General features: G+C 53.3%; 1 protein-coding gene and 1 long non-coding RNA gene across 22 annotated transcripts in view; both read right to left on the bottom strand.

The window, feature by feature from the left end:
* Positions 1 to 21,835, bottom strand: part of Lrrfip1 (LRR binding FLII interacting protein 1) — a 125,114-nt gene that overhangs the window by 91,903 nt on the left and 11,376 nt on the right. The gene's annotated exons all lie outside the window — the stretch shown is intronic.
* LOC113187904 (uncharacterized) lies at positions 15,587 to 20,516 on the bottom strand. Its single transcript, XR_003301472.2, has 3 exons — positions 19,730 to 20,516; positions 16,010 to 19,579; positions 15,587 to 15,795 (listed from the first exon to the last, which is right to left on the bottom strand). It is a non-coding gene; the product is annotated as an uncharacterized LOC113187904 (long non-coding RNA).

Here is a 21,835-nt window from a genome sequence, read left to right as displayed (position 1 = left end):
GTGGACTCCCCCTGCCTCCCTACCCTGTGCTGCTGCTCCCCTCAGCCCTTCTGCTCCTCCCCTGCTATCCCTCTGCCCACCCCTTCTTTGTCTGAGGTCCCAAGACTCCAACCTCAGCACTCTGCTCTCCTGGTCTCCTTAGGAGATCCCATGGAACCATGTGGCTCTGACCACTCCTGACCCCCTGGCTCCCCTGGACCTATTAGTCCAGGCCAACAGGTCTGACCATTTATGGACCTTCCACTGGGGCAGTCGTCTGTACTTCAACCATGACATCCCTAGAGCTTAAATTCTCCTGTTCCCCACCCACCACCCAACATATCCCCCAGTCTCTGCAAGCCACACGCTGCACTATCAGGCACCCCCCAGCCCCCCGCAGCCTGAAGTCGCTCTCTACACCCCTCGGTCTGTTCAGGCTGCTGTAACAGCACCCCAGAACCCCAGCTTACAAATAGTCCTGGAGGCTGGAAGTCCAAGGTCACGGTGTGGCAGATCCACCGTCCGGTGAGGCCCTTTCTGGTTCACGCCTCTCACTGAGCCCGCACGTGGTGCAGGGAGGCGAGGGACTTCCCTGAGCCTATTTCACAGGGCTCTAATCCACTCTGAGGGCCCTGCCCACACACCCAAGGAGAAGGGTCCATCTCCTCTTGCAGCCATCTTTTGGGTGAGGGTTCCAACATTTGACTCTGGGAGGACACAGCATTCAGCCTGGAGTGATTCCCTCCTCACCCCACAGGACGCTCACACTCCTTATCAATCATTTTAAAACCAAAAATTCTGATCATTTTAGTTAAACCAGTTCCAGACCAATGCACTGTGATTCAGAGAAAATAGACTTCACTATAAATAGCCAGGTCAAGAATGGGAGCAGAAAACTGCCCCAGTTCTGGGCGTTTTTAACGGGTTCCACGGCAGAACCAACAAGAATTTCAGGTCAGTTTATGACACATTGTTATACGTCTTCAAAGCCCAAAAGAAACGGAAAAAAATACTTTTGAAGAGATGGAGTCCCAAATGTCTTCCTCATCTCGTCAAAGGGGTTGACAGCAGAGACGCACTGCATGCCACCCCTGAAGGGCAATGCCACAAGTGTCACGAAAGTCAAGTCCTCCAGAAATCCATGCCCACCCAGAACCGTGAATGTGGCACTGTGGCCCACTGTGCCCCTGGTGTGTGCCCTCTGGAAGCTGGTCCCAGGGTGGTGGGACCCACAGGGGTAGGACCCATAAAAGGTGTCCAGTCATGGGGGTGCCACTCTTGGAAGGGACAAACATAGTTCTCTTGGGACCCAGTTAGTTTCCAGGAGATAGAGTTGTTATGGCCCCTGAATCCCTGGCTTCTCGTCTACCATGCCATCCTTCTCTCTCACAAGCTCCCACCATGATGATGCACACCATGTCATGTGTAGCCCAGGAACCTCACCAGAGCTGAGCAGAAGTCAGCACCATGCTTTTGGACCTCCAGAACCGTGATAAACAAACCTTTTTTTTCTTTACAAATGACTGAGCTTTGGGTATTTTGTTACAGCAGCATGAAACCAACAGATACAATGACCTAAATTGGACATAGTCTCCTTACAGATGAGATCAAGTTCAGAGGAGGCCATACTGGATTAGGGTGGGCCCTCATTCAATGACTTCCTCATAGAAAAAGAGGGATGTGGGCACAGAGATGCAGACACATAGGAGAAGGCCAGGTAAAGATGGAAGCAGAGATTGTAGTGTTGCACCTACAAGCTAAGGACACCAAGGGGTGATGGCAGCCACCAGAATCCGGAGAGAGGCCAGAACAGAGTCTCCTAGAGACTCAGTAGGAACCAACCCTGATGACACGTGCCTTAGGTCTGGTGGCCTCAGAACTGCGAGGGAATAAATTTCTTAAGTTTCCAAGTTTTTTGCCATCTGTTATGGTGTCCCTAGAAAATACCTGGTGTGGCTGGCTGTGAGGTGTCCTCCAGCACTCCCCTGTTAACAGGAATGTTTGGAAGTGGAATTGTTCAATTGTGAGAGCTGCAACCTAACCAGCCCATCCTAGTTGGAAGGTCTGCCTGGGTGGTGACTGTGGGCGGTGGATGTGGCTACAGGAGGGTCAGTGGGGCTGGGCTCCTGAGGCAGACGGGAGAATCACTGCTGTCCCCTTCAGGGACTTCTGTCCAGTGTCCTGTGAGGCCCCTCAGTTGGCCCAGACATCTTTTCTTTTGGTTTGCTGCCCCGCAAGGCACTGGCTACGCAAGGCCTCTCCTGGGAGCCCACGCCCGGGAGCCCGTGGGAGAGAGGTCAGCCAGGTTCTGGGGCGCAGGGGCTTGCCACCTCTGGAGCAAGGCTGGGGTCCAATTTCACATCTGTCACAAGAGACAACTGAGGAGGTGAGGGCCCCCCTCCTTTCAGACTGCTCTTCCCTACAGAATTAGGATGGCTGCGGCCTCTTCTTGGGAGTCGCTCGCACGGATGAGGCCAGACTCCCCAGGAAGCCTGTGTAAATGTCACCATGAGCAGCGTCCAATGCAAGGGGCTCGTCACTCGTGGGAGAGGCCATAAGCCACAGCTCCACCACGGTACAGTGCCACTCCAGGGACACATGGAGCAGCCCCCGGACCTCAGAAGGGACCATGGTGGGGGGCTCTGGAGCCCAGATCCAGCCCCTCTCCTTGGATCCCACCCCATTTCCACCCTCTGCTTGTCAGTAGAGGAAGCCCAGCACCCCCTCCACAGTGTCCTTCAACAGGAAGGTCCTGAGCACCATGTGCTGCCCTGGCACTGCCCTTGGGCCCTACAGGCAGAGGCTGGCCTGGCCCAGCAGGGTCCCCTTCCAGGTGCCATCTGCCCACCACAGCGGCATGCCTCCCCCTCCCCACCAAGCTCCCCCTCCCCCTAAGCAGTCGCCGGCTGTGCTGCAGAGCTGGGAGCCTCACTGCCCAACACCCACAACTCCGCAGAGTGTCTCCCTCCCTGCCTGTCGGTCCAGCCTCCCAGCCGGAGTCCCGACTCTAGTCAGTGCCAGTGTCCTGTGCGTCCTCACTGCCCCCAGGTCTGCCTTGCTCTGCTGGTTGATCTGGAGGACATCTGTGGTTTGCTATAAGGTACCCGAGTCTGCCCAGAGCTGCTCCTCAGGGCTCCCAGATCCCCCAGGGACCCTGCCCTGGAGGCACTTCTGGACCTGTGTTCCTAAGAGGCAGACTCTCCTTACATCAGGGCCTGGGCAATGCCTGGGGTGCACCCAGGGCTTTGTAGAAAAGGCCAATCTGACAGTCAGAGGTGGGAGCCCGGCTCTGAGGAACGCTGCAGAGGGGCTTCTCCCCTGGGAGGGGCTTCACTTGGTTCTCCCTTGTATTGAACATCAGAACCAGTGACCCAAGGGTTAAGAATGGCCCAAATTAGGGCTCATTAACAATCCACTGAGCAAGGCTATCTACTAATGGGCCCTTAGTTCAACTCCTGATCAACTGTCATTGAAATGGACCCAGGGCCGATTCCTGCATCCATGACATTTGAACAACGTTTGGCATTTACCTAAGAGGTCAATGGATCAGCTGTCCTCATGTAAAGCTAGTGGTCTTCTGTTATTATCGCAGCATGAAAGGCTGCAACCTGCTTTGCCAACCCCTTTCTATGGATACAGCATAGGATACGGGCTGCTTCTGGGTCCCCAGCAGCCAAGAGTAGAGCGGGGTGCATAAGTAAGCAGGGAATACCCATGGCACCAATGATGTCCTTGCTAGACACCACCCTTCTCCATGACGCTTGTGCAAACCACGAGTGAGCAAAATAAACCCACGGGGAGTGCTTCCGGGGGAGGGAAGAGCCGCAGCTGCTCCAGGATCCAGCTGGGAAGGGCGCTGCCTGGAGGGGTGAGGCAAGCCCCCGCAGCCTGAGAGCTCTTCCCAATAAAGGACAATCACCAGGGGCGGAAATAGGAACTGGCTGTGGGCAAGGGTCAATCCTCATTCCTGGAAGATTCCTTAAAGTGCACTTGAGCCACTTAACCCCACTGGACCAAGAGTTCCGTCTGTCAGGAGCAGGTAAGGAGGTGGTGGCCAGAGCCTGAGGAGGTGTGCCAGGCAAGAGGCCAGCACGCCCGAGGGACGGCTCCTGAGCTCCCTCCTCACTCTCCCAGGGTGGCAGTGCGTCCTGGAGGTGGACAGGTGTCCTGACACTGCCCCGGGGAAGGCTGTGCCATGAAACGCCACTCTCTCCCTCTCTTTCCTTCACAGACATGCTCTGCCTGGCTTTCCCACTGATCTTCCACGGTGGAGCTTTTCTTATTAAACCATTCAGCTCAGCGATCATCTTGCCCCATCCATAGGAGCTCCTAGCACCCGGTGCACACATAGGGCACTTGACAGTATGGCTGCCCATGAGTTGCTTGACTAGCCTCCTGGACGGGCAAGCTGGTCATTTCCAAACCTGTGCTGTGACAAGCAGAACCTGGAGCTTCGTGCCATGGGGAGCAGGCGCAGGGTTCCCGGGGTGGGACCTCTGTGCTGCAGGGCAGGTGCTTTTTAATGGGACAGACGCCAGCCAGCTGCACCCCACAGTGGTGCTGCAGTGCAGTCTCACGCCTGCATGGTGGGGATTCCTGAGCCACACACCTTGGCTAAGCAATAAGTGGCCAAATCATCTCCCAAACTGCTGGTCTACTGGGGGGTAAGGGTGGAGACAAAATACCTGAGAAAAACAGCTTAAAGCAGAAAAGATTTATTTTGGCTCAGTTTCAGAGGCCCACTGTTCTGGCCTGCAGTGAGGCAGAACATCATGGCAAAGGGTGTGGGAAAGGAAAGCCTCTCACCTCATGGCCTCCAGGAAGCAGGTAAGACAATGGAAGGAACTGGGGACAGATACAGTCCCCAAGACAAGACCCCAAGGGCTTATTTTTTTCAAGTGGGTCCCTTCTCATATAGTTCCCACCATCTGAGCCATGAATCCATCAATGGATCAGTCCATCAATGAGATAAGTGACCTCATGATCCAATCACTTCCCCAAAGCTTCTCTTGAACATTCTGCATTGGAGACCAAGCTTTCTACATGTCTTTGGGGGACATTTCATATCCAAACCATAACATTACATGCCTGGCCCCCACAGGCTCATGTCCACCTCATAATGCAAAATGCACTCAGTCCATCTCCAATAGGCCCCAAAGTTCCAACAGTCCAGCAATGCTCAAAAGTCCAAGTCCAAAGTCCCCTCTGAGACTCAAGACAACTCTCAGCTGTGAATTCCTGTTAAAACAAAAGAGCAAGCTACATACTCCCAATATACAATTGTGGGGCAGACACAGCATCAACATTCCTATTCCAAAAGGGAGGAAGGGGGTCATAGAAAGGAGGGATGGGACCCAGGAAAGACTGAAGCCCAGCGGATACAGCTCAGTTGGTAGAGTGCTTGCCTAGCAAGCACAAGGCCCTGGCTTCAAACCCCAGCACCACCACCAAAAAAAAAAAAAAAAAGAAGAAGAAGAAGAAGACTGAAACCCAGTAGGATGAGACGTTAAATCCTGTAGCTCTACGTCAGGCATCCAGGGCACGTGCTGGTGGGATATGAGTTCCAAAGGGCTGGAACAGCCGTGCCCCTAAGGCCTTGGCAGCCGTAGTCCACAGGACCACTCTCTTGGGTTGACTCTGCCCGTTGCCTGCAGTGTCCCTTAGCAGGGACACATTCCTGGCATCTCCTACTCCTGGGGTCTCCATTGCGGCTTCAGCTTTACTCTCACAGCTTCAAGCATCACCCTTTCAGGATTACCTACAGGGATTTCAACAATGGGACACACTGCCTGGCCTTGGGACCCTCTGCCTGGCCTTGGGACACACTGCCTGGCCTTGGGACACAGTGCCTGGCCTTGGGACACACTGCCTGGCCTTGGGACACACTGCCTGGCCTTGGGACACAGTGCCTGGCCTTGGGACACTCTTCCTGGCCTTGGGACACAGTGCCTGGCCTTGGGACACAGTGCCTGGCCTTGGGACACTCTGCCTGGCCTTGGGACACTCTGCCTGGCCTTGGGACACTCTGCCTGGCCTTGGGACCCACTGCCTGGCCCTGCAGCCTCCCCTTTGGAATCTGGTTGGAAGCCTCTGTGATCACATAACTTTTGCATTCTGTATGCTTGCAAAATCTCATCATGTGAGTGATGCTCAGATGTGCCATCAGCAGTAGCTGGGTCCCCAAGGCCCTCTAAGTCCTAGACGTCTGAACCTAGTGATTTGAATCCTAGATAAACAACTTCTTAGGCCCTGTGAGAGCAGGATGTCCAGGTGTTGTCTTCTCAAAGCACTGCCTTTCAGATTAGTTCATATCTCTACACCTGTGAGCCTGTGATGGGTGGAATCTAACCAATTCCAGAGATGCCCTCTCCTTTGGATCAGGTATAGAGTACTCGGCTTCTTTTCAATGGTGTTAATCTCTTTAGCAACCACACCTCTCTTGACTCCGATTTTACATGCTTTTTTCTGGCCAAACTGAAAGTTTAAAAAAATCTTTATGCTGTGCTTCCTGCTCCCCATTCTCACCGTAAATTTGACTAAAAGCATCTAGCTATGCCCATGCCATTGCCTGAATGCTATGCTCTCTTGAAATTTCCTCCACCAGATTATTTAATCTGTCACCTTTAAATTCAGCCTCACATAAAGTTTCAGAGCATGGGGAAAATGTAGATAAACTCTGTGCCAGAATGTAACAGGGATGTCCTGTTTCTTTTCCCAATAGAATCCTCATTTTCATCTGAAACCTCATGAGCACTGTCTTTACTGTCTGCATTCTCAGCAGCATTGGGGTGTTCTGCACGCCCACTAAAACTGCCCGTTAAGCTCTGATTATAACATTCTAGGGCTTCTCTAGCTCGCATCTCCAAACCTTTCCAAGCTCTTCCCACAAACCAGTTCCAAAATCCTCTGAATCACATAATCAGGTCTAGTCACAGCAACAATCCCCCATTTTAGTACCAATTTTTCTGTGTTAGTCAGTTTTACTTCACTGAGACAAAATACCTGAGAAAAATAACTTAAAGAAGGAAAGATGTAGTTTGGTTCATGGTTTTGAAGGTTTCAGTCGAAGGTCAGCTGGTTCCATTGCTATGGACCTGTGCGAGGCACAGCAGCACGGTGGAGAGGGTGTGGCAGAGCAGGGCTCTGCCCTCCTTTCTTGTAAGTAATTTAGTATAAAACATTGACTGACTTTGTCTTCTTACATACAATTTGCCACCTGTCCCAAAATATTATGTATTAACTAATTTTTCCCCACTGGCTTGCTAGTCCCTTCTGTCATATATAAAATTTTGTTACTTATTTGGATCTACTTCTGCATTTTGTTTTATGTCACTGACTGGCTGGTTTATGAGATGTGCTGGCACCATACACTTATTGATCATAGATTTATAATATGTCTTAATACCTTCAGGGTAATCCCCCCCTCTAGTCTTTTTTTTTTTCAATTCCTGGTCATTATTGCTTGTCAATTTTTCTATATAAATTTTAGAATCAGGTTGTCTGATACCAAAACGAATCCCATCGCTGCGTTTACAGGGACTCGCGTTTGTAGATCAACCTGGTGGGGTCTTATACTTTTAGTGTTAAGTCACCCATCACAGAACATGGCAGGCTGCTCTGCTGCTGAGACCCCTGGCATTGCTCTGCAGCAGTTTGGAGACCCCTCTGCCTATGTTGTCCTCCTGTCAGCCTGACTCACTGGAATCTCAGGCCTCTCAGAGTTACTTCTGGGTTTTCCTGAGCACCGGAGGCCCCTGGTTTTGTGCAGTAGCTCATGCTGGAACCCTTGTATTGGGACATTTCCCAGGCTGTCCTCTTGGGTTTCAGCACCTGCCATAGTTGTCCCTGTCTTCATTTTACAGTTAAATAAATGCACTGCTCATGATCACTTCTCTGGTGCAGTTCTTTCAATTCATCTCTTGTTTACCTTGGTTCTCAAATTGGAGACTTCAAGAAAAAGGAGGACTTCATGTCACCACTGGAGCTTTTGATCTAGTCGGTGTGGCTGTGGGCAGGGCCTGGGGTGACGCCACTCAGCAAGGTGAGATGGAAAACATTGTCTTCAGGGCTCAGGGCGGGGCAGGGGCTGGGGCTCAGTGGTACAGTGCTTGCCTAGCATGCGTGAGGCACCGGGTTCGAATCTCAGCATGGCTTATAAATAAATAAAAATAAAGGTCCATTGACAACTAAGAATTTTCTTAAAGAAGTGCTTATGGGAATGATAGTCTGGAATTCTTGCATTTTGATAAGATAAATGGAATTGATTTCTTATGTATCCTTCCAGAGAGGTTCTCTGCATGTATAAACAAATAAATTTCTTCCCTTTGCAGGTTTGAATGGCAGTTGGAAAGGCATACAATTCTCATCCCACTCCTCCTCCTTGAGGCTCTGCAGCTTTGCCCCAGCCATCTTCCAGTGGGCACAGCACAAAGTCCCAGGCCAGTGTGGACATTGCCCCTCGATCTTGGCCTCCTCTGCCCACCTCCCCAAGGAACGCTTCCCCGTGGCCACGTGCAAACTGCACTAGGCTGTGTTCACCAGGGCACTGTCTCTGGTTTCGGGGACACAGAGACTTGGCTTCTTCCTGGATTTTATTTTTTTCATGTATATTTGAAATCTTCACCCTGCCCCATCATTTTGGCTCCGTTCTTTGAGACTCCACTTTTGCTGGTGCTGGACCTCCTTTGCCGCCTTCCTGACCTTCTGCTCTTGCCTCCCCTCTTTCTTTCTCTCTGCCTGTGTCCTCTCTCCTGCTCGGCACAGCTGCCTCCCACAGCTGCCTCCCACAGCTGCCTGGCCTCTGGGATTCTTCCCTCAGCCCAGCTCCACTGGAACTGGAACCATGTGAGGAGGGGACTTCCTAGGGGGACCCCGGCCACCCTTTCTTCCTCACCCTTTCTTGCCCCTTCACGGACAAGTATGTTTTGGTGAAAGTGAAAGCTCTGGAATAGTGTTTTACTTACAAATGTTCAAAGAATAAAAGGATGACCTAGTGTGGGCATGTTTAACTTATTCTATAGGTCTAGGTCTCAGGGTAAAAAGCGTGATCTTCTAGCTATATTTGGCTTTCTCCTTTAAAATTTCTGTTCTTTTTTTTTTTAAATCTTTATCTTTATTTTTATGTGGTGCTGAGGATCAAACCCAGTGTCTCACACATGCTAGGCAAGTGCTCTACCCAGCCTCAATTTCTGTTCTTTTCTTTTTTCTTTCGGTACTGGGGATTGAACTCAGGGGCATTTGACCACTGGGCCCCATCCCCAGCCCTATTTTGTATTTATTTACAGATGGGTCTGAGTTGCTCAGTGCCTCACCATTGCTGAGGCTGGCATTGAACTCTGATCCTCGTGCCTCAGCCTCCCTCGCCGCTGGGCTTACAGGCAGGCACCACTGTGCCTGGCAAAATTTCTGTTCTTATTTGTATTGTGCAGTGAACTTTTGTTGTGGTAGTTAGTACACGTGCACATTATAAACAGGTAGTCAGAGTGAGTGGATGGCTGTCCACCAAACCCTCTGCTCTGTCCTAGGTAAGCTTGGTGCTTGGTGTGGACACAGGAATCTCGGGCACCATGTCCTTGAGAGGTCTCAGGCCCACAGCCCGGACCACTGCTTTAGAACCTGAGTCAATATCTTGTCTAAACAGATGCCTGGAGAATGGCAGTCCACTTATGGACCTCGGGAGGTATTTTAACAGATAAATACAGAGTACATTACACAATTTGGCAGAAACAAAGGCAAACATATGATTTGAGTAAATCTAAAACAAATATCTTAAAATCTATGCCCAACCCCTGCCCAGTATAATTGCTCGACTTTCAAATTTTTAATTTTCACTCTAATTCAAATACCAATTCTTTAAAAACAAACATTTCAAGCTACATATGTAATGCCTACTGGCTGTCCCTACCTCCCATTCCCAAATCTTTTATGTACAAATTTTAGGCTCAGGGTGTTAAGGCCAAAATCTACACAACACAGAACAACACCTAAACAACCAAACTGACTACCTACTGCACGAGTGAATTTCACATGGTATTTCCATTTCAGAATAGAAGAGACCAAAAAGACAGGTCCACCCAATTTTCCTTTTGTGGAATTAGGAGTCTTGTCAATTAGTAACCCAAGAAGAAGAAAAACAGCGGTATTTCTTTTGCTTTGCCTTTTATTATTTCAACAGAGGGTTAATACCACTGGATGTTTTTCCTTTTGTTTGTAGGACTGGGCTTCACAACACCGACCTGTTGAATTGTTTTCTACAGCAAATACGTAGAACTGTTTTTGGTTATATGATATATATGAGACTGGGCTGGTCTCCAGCAGGTCTCAATCCTCCTGCCTCAGCCTCACAGGAAGCTGGGACTACAGACACACACCACCACACCTGGCAGGGATATCATTTTAGAGATTCAAAGGACGTCCTACATGCATCCAGTCACAAAGTAAGCAAGAAAATCAGCTTCAGCGGATTTACAAGACTTCCAGTCTGTGCAGTGTGCTTCCTCACTCATTTCAAAATGTCATATTTCAGCTAACCTGGGACTCAACGGGAATATCATTCAACATCCAACAGTGTGATATTTTAGTCATCTGTGTTGCCATCATGAACTCAGTTTCTTAGAAAAACTGCAGATGCCAATCATTCATTTAAACACAAACCCTCTCACTTGGGAGTCTGAGGCAAGAGGATCATAAGTACAAGGCCAGCCTCAGCAAGTTGGCCAGACAGTCTCAAAATAAAAACAGGCTGGGGTACAGCTCAGTGGTGGTGCACCCTGGGCTAAATGTCCAGTGTTGCAAACCAACAGACAAACATAAGCCTTCTCCCTTGGGAGGTGGGTGTCTGCGGAGGCGCAAGGCTCACCTTGAGTCTGTTAAGGGAAAAGCACACTGAAAGGGCTGTCCGCTCTTGCTGCACAGGGATTTTGAAACACTCTTTGACTGCCATGCCCTGGGTAGTCATCATTAAGTCTGCACAGAACACACTGTTCAGGGACCAGGCCCAAGCCCCACTCAGAGCAGGAAGTCCAGCGGGGGAGTGGAGGCCCTGGGCGTCCCTGCTGAGTCCCCCAGAGGAGAGGGCGGGCCTCACAGACAGGGCTTTCTAAATTAGTGACTCACATCTGAAAACAGTGACTAACACTTAAAATGCGTTTAATGTGTCAGACACTCTGAACGGTTTTCAAAAAGTTCCTTATAAACAATGAAAACCCACGGAATGCCTTGGACATTAGACCTGTTGGGGGACACACCAGCCTACTGTCGAGGCCAGTACAGCCCAATCCCAGCCCGTGGCATTCCAGATTAAGGTGCACTTCCTCTGAGTCAGTCACCCTAAAATGGTCGGGTTGCTTTTACTGGGAATGCACCAACTCTCCCTCAACAGCAGAGCCTTGCTGAAGGTGAAAGCAGCGGGAACTGCAAGACCCCCGCGGGCACTGCCCGGTGGAGCAGAGCGGCCTCCCTCAGGGCAGGCCGGGAGGCTAGGCAAGCCCTGGCACCTGCCAATCGCCGTTTTCAAGTGAAGGAGACCCGGAGAGCGGCGATGGCCGAGATGCACTGAGCCATGGGGTCCTGCGGGTGACAGCTGCCCTCCATCCAGCCCGGTGCCCGGGCCCTGCAGTCCGCACGGTGGGACGGCTGCTGCCACATCTGCCCCAGCCAGTGACCACCCCACATGCCCCACCCGCGGCCCCCAGGCTCAGGGACAAAGTCCAGACCCTGGTCCAGGCCAGGCCCCTGTGCTGCCACACGCCACGGCCACCTCCCGGCCCAGGCCCAGTGCAGGGTGGGAGCAGGGAGGGCAGGGGGAGAGGGTGGCAGGAGCCGGGGTGCCCGTGGGCCAGTGCCTGAGGACAGCGGCAGAGGGACAGTTCCTACGCCAGAAAATTGATCCACTTCAAGTGTGTAATTCAAGACTTGTAGTGAGGGCTGGGGATGGGGCTCAAGCGGTAGCGCGCTCGCCTGGCAGCGTGCGGCCCGGGTTCGATCCTCAGCACCACATACAAACAAAGATGTTGTGTCCGCCGAGAACTAAAAAATAAATATTAAAATTAAATAAAAAAGACTTGTAGTGAATTCACAGAGAAGCTACACAAGCCCATGTCGGGCACTTTCATCACCCCACAGAATCTGTTTTTATCAGCCAAATCCTACCGTTACTCGGAGTGCATGTAGGAGTGTGTGACACCAGGTGCCACCACTGCGGACAGCTCTCCCTACCAAGAAAAACGTGGAGAAGGAGGCTGCGTGCCGTCATCTGTTCCGCATGGCCTGCTGCGTGGCCCCCTGCATGGCCCCCTGGAAGGCTTCAGCCCCCCCTGGAAGCTGTGTGGCGCCCCCTGGCTCCTCTTACTGGTACTGAGGGTCTGTGCGATACTGATGCTGCTTCTTCCGTTATCTTTTCTTGGTGCTGGGGATGGAACCCCAGGACTTGGGCGTGCTAAGTACATCCCCTACCGTGGAGCCAGACCCCAGCCTCCAGTCCATAACATTTGAGAAGTCACCGGTGAGGTCATTCGGGCATGGTGGTTTCTTTGTGTTTTTAAATAAAACACCATTTCCTTAACAGAAAACAACAAACAAAACCCCCAGAGGCCACTGGCTGGCTGGAGGTGCAGCTCAGTGGTGGGGCACCTGCCCAGTGATGGCCAGCGCCTGGACTCCACCCCCAGCGCTGAAAAGAAGATCAAGTCTAGGTGGAAAAGTAGCCCAGACAGGTGTTCTCCTTCCTTAACTTCATGACTTTCAGGGAGCAAGGATGGCCCTTGCTCTCCTGTGCAGCTGCACCCCATGCTGGGCGTCGCTGATCACTTAAGGGTTAGCCCAGGACCCATGTTCTCACGTCCATGCCCAGGGGCACTCATGCTCCCTCTCTGCACACTGTCCCTACAGGACAGCCCCACCTCAGCTTCCCACTCCTCTCTCACCTTTTTTAAAAAAATTGTGGTAAAGTACACATGATGTAGTATTAACCTTTTTATTTTCTTCCTTTCTTTCCTTTTTCTTTTCTTCAGTGTTGGGAATTGAATCCAGGGCCTTGCATATTTGAGAAGTCACCGGTGAGGTCATTCAGGCATGGTGCCAGCACTCTGCCACTGAGTCCCTCTTTTATTTTATTTGAAGACAAGGTCTTGCTAACTTGTCCAGGCTAGGCTTGGACTTGCCACTCTCCTTCCTCAGCATATTCCAGGTGTGCTCTGTGGTGCCTGGCCCATCCACTCTGGTGGCCTCCTCTGTTGTGAGAAGCTTTCTTGTTTGATCTAATCCCTCCTGTCCATTTCTGCACCGTCCCCAACTTCTTCTAGTGGCTTCACAGTCCAGGTCCTACGTGGAAACCTCCAGTCCACTTACGGCAGATGCTGGCGTGGGCCCTGGGGTCTCGTTTCATTCTCCCGCCTGAGTGTACCCAGCTTTCCTTCTCCCCATACTGTCTTCTTGGCATCTGTGTCAAAGCCAATTGACTGTAAATGAGTGGATCTGTTTCTGGACTCTCCCTTCCATTCCACTAGCCTCTGTGCCTGACTTTAGGCCAGTATCACGCTGTTTTGATGAACATGTAGCCAACTTTGAAATAAGGTGATGAATGTCTCCAGCTTTTTTCTTTTTATTAGAGATTGCTTTGGCGATTCAGGGTCTTCTGTGGTTTGGTGCAAATTTAAGGATTTTTTTTTTCCTATTTCTGTGAAGAATGTCATAGGAATTTTGATAGGGATTGCACTAAGTCTGTTGAGTGCTTTGTGCAGTGCGGACATTTCCACACCATTAATTCTTTTAACCTATGAATATGGGATATCTTTCCATCTCTTTATGTCTTCCTCAAATTCTTGTATATATATATTTTTTTTTTGGTGGGGGGGTGGTGGGTACTGGGGATTGAACTCAGAGGCACTCCACCACTGAACCACATCTTCAGACCTATTATTTTGTATTTTACTTAGAGACGGAATCTCACTGAGTTGAGTTCATTATGTGTACCTTGGACACTGACCCTTGTCAGCTGTGTGCTTCTCAGGTATCTCTCCTCTGCTCTCTCTCCACTCTGCTGCTGGTTTCCTCTGCTGTACAGAAGCTTTCTAGTTTGATTTACTCCCACCTGTCTATTTCTGCTTTTGCTGCCTGTGCTTTTGCTGAGGCTGGCTTTGAACTCGGGATCCTCCTGCCTCAGCCTCCTGAACCACTGGGATTACAGGCGTGCACCACCGTGCCTGGCTCGCCCTCAAATTTTCACCCATCTTCTATAATTTCAGCACATAGATCTTCTGGTCATGGTCAACTTATTCCTAAGTATTTTATGATTTTCTGTAGCTCCTGAAGTGGATTGTTTTGTTGATTTCTTTCTCAGTAGCTTGTTGGTGTCTGTGCTGCTGTGAACGCTGGGTACAGACAGCCCTTCGAGTCCCTGCTTTCCATCTTTTGGATATATACCTGGACGTGGAGTTGCTGGGTCACATGGTGACTCTATCTTCAGCCTCTTGAGGAGCCCGTTCTCTCACACCTGCCCCACACAGGTGCTCTCCCTGGTCACCCCACAGAGCCAGCCCTTGCCCAGGTGCCCCACATCCTGCGGGCACTCCTCACCCTGACCTTCCTGACCCCTGGGTGTTAGATGACACAGCTGAGCCCTCTCTGCTTCAAATACATTCCTCACCTGGCCTCGGGGACAGTGCCCAGTGCCTCTGCTGGCTCTTTAGGTCACTGTCGGCCTGTTCTCTCAGTGACCTTATCCAGCCCACAGCATCAGTAAATTCTCTCTCTGGCCCAATCTCACTCCCGAGATCCAGGCGCAGATCCTGCTGCCCGTCGACCCTCCCCTCGGAAGTCAAGAAGGAGTTCAAGCCCCACTTGTGCCGAGTGGAACCCCAGGTCCCTCATCTTCTGCTTTCCCACCTCAGAAAGTAGGGGCTCCGCAGCTCCCCTGGAGGTCTGCTGTCCCCATGTGCACAGAAATGATTCCACTAGAGGTGGGCTACCGAGCCTCCCAGGGACGTGACAGGATGCAGCCTGTGCCCCTACCAGGGAGAGGCACACCAGAGCCTGGCGGGGTGGCTCAGCGGCACTGCCCTGCAACTGAGGCTCCGAGCATGGGGGCAGCCACAGAGACAGGCAGCACGGGGCAGCCACAGTGACACGCGGCCTGTGTACAAACTCCCAATTCCTAGAGCTTAGCACCAGGGAAACAATGTAAAATGTCTCATTAATAGTTCTCATGTTGTTTACATGTAAAACGATGCTGTTTTGATACATTGTGCTACATAAAATTTGACCTATTTTTACCTTTTAAAAATGTGGCTAATATATACTAATATAATAAAAAAATTGCATCTGGGGCTCACATTCCATTTCCGATGGACACACAGTTTAAGAGCTAACTTGCTCTTACAGGAAATGCAGTGAGGAGGAGGACAGTGACATGGCCCCAAGAGAGAGTTGACGGCCACCTCTAGGCAGCAGCAGATGCAGAGGCAGAATCCCCCCTGGATCGTGTGGACTTCGTGCAGACACCGGTTCAAGAAGACTACGGAGAAGCATTTTTGAGGTAATTAGGAACTTTTTATTTGTTTTAGGTATCAGATGATACCAAGGAATTCAACCCGTTTTGTTAAGGGTGAAAGCACTGTGCTTATGTAAGAAAACGGTCTGTTTTAGACAAGCAGATGGTAAAGCGACGTGACCCCGGGAATTTGCTCTAGAATATTATGGGCAAAGAAAAAAGGAAACGTGAGCAAGATGAAGAAATACGGCAAGCCCCTCCGGAGTCTGGGTGGGACTCTTGGCACAGCCTCCTCACTGGACAAGTTTCACAGGAAAAGGCCTTCCAACCTAGAGCGTGAAATGTGTCATATAATCTTTGTATTTTCATTTTGTTTTAGTTGTAGTTGGACACAGTACCTTTGTTTTATTTTTATGTGGTGCCGAGGATGGAACCCAGCGCCGTGCTCCTGCCAGGCGAGTGCTCTGCCGCTGAGCCCCAGCCCCTGTCATATGATCATCTTAACGCCCACTTAGGAACAGGGAGCTAGTCTCTGGAGCTCACCAATCTCAAGTCCACGCCTGGGAGCACTTCCAGTGGGACGTGGGGACAGAGAGCAGATCTGTAGGCAGGGGCAGCGGGGCTCCCCAAACCCAGCTTGACTCCGTCACCCAGACTGGCGAGGCCAGACCTCAACATCTCTTCATTGGTCCTTCAAGCAAAGCCCTGGCTCATCTGTGACGTCTCTCTGCGTCCCACCTCTGGTCCGTCGGCAAGCCCCGTGGCTCTGCCAGCAGAAGACGTGTCAGGAGTGACTTCCAGCCGCCCCACCCTGGTGTGTGGGGTGCTCCTTCCCAGGGGCACTGGCCTCCTGTTGTTGACCTGCTCAGGCAGGTGACAGCCACTCACACAGGGGTCAGTTTGGAAGGCAGACCTGGGCCCTGTGGTGCACCGCCTTGCTGGTGGCCCGTGGTGGCCCGTGGTGGCCCGTGGTGGCCGAGCGGTTCCACAGCCTCCCAAGGCTATGGAGGAGGACATGCTCAGGCCTTAGAGCTGCCTAGGGCGCCCCAGGGGCTCTGCCCCACCACCTCTCCACCCTCACTTCTCCCTCTCCCCGGGGTCACTCCCCTCAGTCACAGGGTCTCCCCGCTGGGACTCGGGGAGAGTGTCCCCCTGTGGCCTTTGCGCCTGCTGTTTCCCTGTCCAGGGGCCACCTTCTCTGGGAGTCCTCCCCAGCACCTGACAGACAGCAGCCACCTCCCTGGTGCCCTCTGACCCCACCTGCCCTCGCGGCCCTGGCCATTGTGCGGTGGCTTGTCTTCAGGTTACAGAGGTTGGTCTGCTTGTGCACTGCAGAGCCCCCCATGCCTGGGGAAGTCCCAGAGCGGGGCAGCTCAGTGGGGGTGTGCATGGTGGATGGACGGACACGGGCAGCGAGGTGCTGGGGCGAGGGCCTCTCACCTCTCCAGCACCATTGTGTCGGCATCGGTCGGGGCCGGGCAGGGGAGGACCAGTGAATGCGGGAACCACCTAAACACTGCTGGGCCCGAGTGGTGCACGGAGGGCTGGGGCGGCCAGGGCGGCGTCGCCTGTGATGTCCCAACCATGGCAGAGAGAGAGGACAACACAAAATGCAAAACAGGCCCGACTTGCATGCCCTGCTGTGGCGGCAGCCTGAAGAAAGTCACCTTCTTTTTGGAAAAACAAAACCAAAATGGAAACCTACGCGTGTGACCCAGGGTCCACCTCTACTCGCCCATGGGCAGGGCTTGCCGCTGGGTGTGGCCACCCACCCCACTCACTCTGGGCGAGGGGAGAGGCCTGGCCTGGCTGGGCCCTAGCCGGGCCAGCTCTGAGCTAAGCAGGGTCTGATGCTAGGACCAGGTGCTTCCAAACCATGCCCCAGCCTTCCTCCTGCTCCAGAGGCCCACAGAGACCCGGGCAGCTGCTGCGCTGACCACAGATGTGAGGCAACCCGCAGTCAGGCCGGCCCCAACATCTGCCCCCTCGGGGCAGAACAACTGAACTGACCAGTGCTGCTGCTCACACCAGAAAGAAGAAGGGCAGATCCTGAACAGGTGAGGGACTTTCAGGGACCCCAGGAGCCGTGAGGGGTCGCGGACCACAGCGTGCTTCTCCTGCCTCCCTGCACGTCTTGCTTCCAGGGGACCTCCTGTCCAGGGACACAGGCTCCACTTCCCTCCCAGGTCGGAAGGCTCCTGCTGGGATGGAGGTGGGGAGGATTCCCAGGAATGACCCAGTGGCTGGTCACAGGAAGGAAAGAGAGACCAAGAAAAGTCGAGGCTGCCCGACCTGCCCAGCGCAGGGGGCGGATATCCCGACGGGCGGCGTCCATCACACCGGGGGACGGCGGACACTTGTAAAACAACGTGCCTTTGATGTGCTGCCACACGATTCTTAAAAATCCCTAGAATCAAGAGAGAGCAGCCTTAGGGTGTAGAGAAAGAACGGCCGTTGCCAGGAGAACACGGGCAGCCGGCGGGCGCTATTTCCAGTCCCCAGCATTCCTGAACCACGTGGGCGCACTGGGCATCCAGGACGGGTGGGGCTCCGGCTGGCCTCCATCTGCTGCCAGCGGGGAAGACTTAGGTCACTCAAATACAGCTTGAACATGGGAATAAAATGAATGTCGCATTAGGACCCAAATAAAGACAGCCAAACACAGAGACCAGAGCTCTTACAGCCTGGCATGGGTTCAGGGTCAGAGGCGGCCACAGTTAGAAGCTGTCCTTGGCACTTCAGATTTCAGAACGTCAAAGAAAAGGCGGCTCTTCCCAGAGACCTGGAGAGATCAGCAGGCAGATGTGGCTCCCCTGCAGGAGCTCAGCCCCACCAGCCCCAGCTGCATGAAGACACATGTGAAGGCACCCCGGGAAGGGACAGCCGGCACCTCTGTCCACTGTCAGACCTGGGAGAACACCAGGCTAAGGCAGAGCCACTGCGGGGACCTCGGGACCATGAGACCGCTGTGGCTTCCCCTGTGGCTGGCCCTGGTGCTGCTAGGTGAACTGGAGTGTGCTCAGAACCAGGGCCGCCATGGTGGGTGTGCAGCATCCTGCATGGGTCATGGACAGAACCAGCGCTGCTCCCAGCCCAGCCAGGCACCCACCAGAGGGAGGGCAGCCTCTCCTTCCCAGGCCTGTGATGGCGGGCAGGCCCCCCTTTCTGCTTTGCACAAGCTCACACGGGCTAGAGGAGTCCCCCTCTCTCCCTGCCCTCTGCACTGGGAAAGGACGTGCCAGGTCTGGGCAGAAGTGCCAAGGGCCAGGCATGGGCAGCAGGGGCTGTGGGAGCGAATCCCAGGGGGCGGGACCCAGGGAGTGTGGAGAGCACAGCCCCATGGCGGACAGCTGGTGTGGGCAGCGCTAGGCTTCCGAGGCTTGGGAGTCTTTTACTGCACTCTTACCTAAAGGACTGTGGAAGATGGACCTGGAGAGAGGAAATCCAGAGGAGAAATAGCAGCAAGGGAAAGGAGGCCAGGAGAGAGCAGCCCGGGGTAGGTTCACAATGAAATCACCACCGTAGGGAGCTGCGCGGACTCCGCACCTCAGACGGGTGGCCAAAGCCGGAGCAGCAAAGGGAAATCAGCACGGCCTGCGACTGCCTTTCTACGACTCAGTTTCCTCAACTTACGTGGGGATGAGAGTAACCACCCGTCTTAGCTCAAGCTGCTTCAGTAAAATGCCGCAGGCTGGCAGCCCGTACAGAGACATTTATTTTCTTCAGTTTGGGGAAGTTCACGATTGAGGGGCCAGCAGACCTGTCCTGCACACGGCTGCCTTCTTCCTGTGTGTCCGTGAGCTCTTCTTCACGCACAAGCAGAGCCAGGGAGAGCTCGCAGGCGTCTCCCCACAAGGGACAGCCATCTCCCTCATCCCCGAGCCACCCTTATGACCTCGTTTAACCCTAATTTCTTTCTTAGGGCCCCATTGTCCACTGCAGGAGGGTTGGGACTTCCACGTGGAGATCTAGGGCAGGAGGCGCCTTCTCCCTGCACCACCTCCTCCCCGTGCCATGTGAAGATCTAGCTGAGGGTCCAAGGGCAGAGCGCAGGGCACACACTCACCCAGGGCGCACGTGAGCGGCTGCCGCTGCCAGTCTTCCTGCAGGTTCCTACAGCAAGTGACAGAGTGAAGTTAGAGCAGCGGGGGCACTGGTTCCCTCAGGAGGGAGGACGAGGGCAGGGCGAGGGGGCGAGACCCCCAGGGCTCCGGGGACCCAGAGGACATGCCCGGCTGTGATGCTCCTCGACCAGGACTGTACCTGAGCAGTCGCTACAGCTGCTTTCCCTTCCTCACGCCTTTGCTCAAGGTCACTTAGGATGTCACTAAAAGATGCTGCATTTCCCTTCCTTCCACCAAACACCCTGTCTTTGCTCATCTTGGTAGCAGAAATCAGAAGAGACCTGGCAAACAATGGGTGCCCCCCCAGAAGTGGTTTTCTGGGGGTAATGGGCCAAACGTGCTCTGGCACAGGCGCCTGCTGGATGCTGCTGGGTGTCTTATCAATGCCACCCTCCCAAAGCACCCCAGGCCTGGGGAACAGGCTCAGGGGAGCGCGAGGCCCTGGGCTTGATTCCGGGCGTGGCGGTTCATAATAAATCATGGAGAGTGAAGCTCCATCTCAGGTTGAGGGAACGCGTGAGCTAAGGTGAAGGAGGCCATCGTCCTTGGCCCATCGTGTAAGTGCTTGATTAAAACAATAACATCCCCAGCATTCAGCCATCACCACCCTCACCCCAAACAAAGATGCCATAGCAGAGTGCCCTCCCAAGTCTTCTGGTTTCCATGGCAGCAGGAGCCAGAGCGCCCCTCTCCGGGCTGCAGAAAGGGGAGCCTGAGCTCGGAGCCGCTGGGGACAGCACCATCCTTCTGTCACTGACCTGGTGTGGAGGGGAGAAGTGGGGACAGTGTGGGGTGGGAAGGGGAGGGGAGCAGAGCACTTAAAGCACTTAGCAAAAGGGGCCGGGGCTGTAGCTCAGGGGCAGAGCACTTGCCTTGCAGGTGTGAGGCCCTGGGTTCCAGCCTCAGCACCACAGAAAAATAAATAAATAAAGATATTGTGTCCATCTACAATTAAAAAAATATTAAAAAAAAAAAAGGTGTCAGTGAGGCCCAGAGAACCAGTGGGTCCCAGCAGAGAGGAGTGAGGAGAAACAGCCCAGGCCAGTGGTCGGGGCCAGGGAGTGGCCATGTCAGGGGCCAGCCACAGTGACACGAGGGCCTCCCAAGGCCTGCTCCCAGGGTCAGAGGTTACTCTGAACACCCTGCTTTTGACACTCACACTAGAAGGGAGTACAGTCCCACCCAAAGGCTTTAGGTGGTGCAGGGGGTGGGCGCAGGTCCAAGCAGCTCTCCCCAAGTTCACTGAGCCCATAGATGGCTTAGCCCTGGGACAGAATTCCGTGATGCTCCTTCCTCCAGGTCATGGCTGCTGGGAAACTAGCCTGACAGTGGGGAGACCCGCAGCCATGTCCTCAGCATCCCTAAGAAGTCACGCTTTCAGGTGCCCCTGGTACTTCACTCAGTTCAGTTGGAAAAATCTCCATCGAGGAACATTCCACAAAATACTCGACTGCTATTCTTCAAAAGTTCCAGGTCAAGAAAGGCAAGAAAGGCCCAGACCTTCTCTTGGATTGAGGAGCCGAAGGCCACGTGAAAATGAGACGCAAGGTGGGCTCCTGAGATGGACCCTAGGCAGAAGTGAGGCTTCTGTGGAGCAAGGGCAGTGTGTGCGAAGCCCACAGGCAGAACAGTGGTGTGGGTCTTCAGTCAGTGGAGGGCTGGGTGTGGCTCAGCGGGAGAGTCCTGCCCAGTCCGCAGAGGCTCTGGGCTCCATCTCCAGCGCTGAGGGGAGAAAGGCCAGTGTGGCCGAGCTTTCTGGTTCCCAGAACATCTCTGACCTTTCCTGGTGGTTACTAGAGACCTGTTTCTGGCCCCTGAGCACCAGCACCCTCCTCCAATGGTTCCAGTTGCTCTGGGGGCGCGCAAGGCTCTTTAGAAGCCGGGCACTCGTGTGAGGTTAAGGTCAGGCAAAGGCAGCTATTTATTGCACCTGGCAGGGTCTATTAATACACCTGAATTCCTCCAGTTCAAACGCTTTGCCCCAACAGGGAAGCCACACCGGAGAATGTTCTGCAAACTGTCCAAGTGACTTCAGCCCCTGGGTGAGTGCCACCAACCCTAGCAGAGCTTTCCTGGACACAGGGAATGCCTTTTTAGGGAGTGCCAGCTCACGGCACTGGTGATGTGCATGGCAACCCATCGCACTGCCACAGGACGCCCGGTGAGGTCACGTCCCACCACGAGGATCACTGGAAAGATTGTCCCCATACATTACTAAGAAGCCCCTGGAGGGAGGCCCGGAGCA

This window comes from Urocitellus parryii, chromosome 1, assembly GCF_045843805.1.
Source record: "Urocitellus parryii isolate mUroPar1 chromosome 1, mUroPar1.hap1, whole genome shotgun sequence".
Lineage (NCBI taxonomy): Eukaryota > Metazoa > Chordata > Mammalia > Rodentia > Sciuridae > Urocitellus > Urocitellus parryii.
Note: the sequence above shows the minus strand (reverse complement) of the source record. Positions and strands in the feature narration are given on the sequence as shown.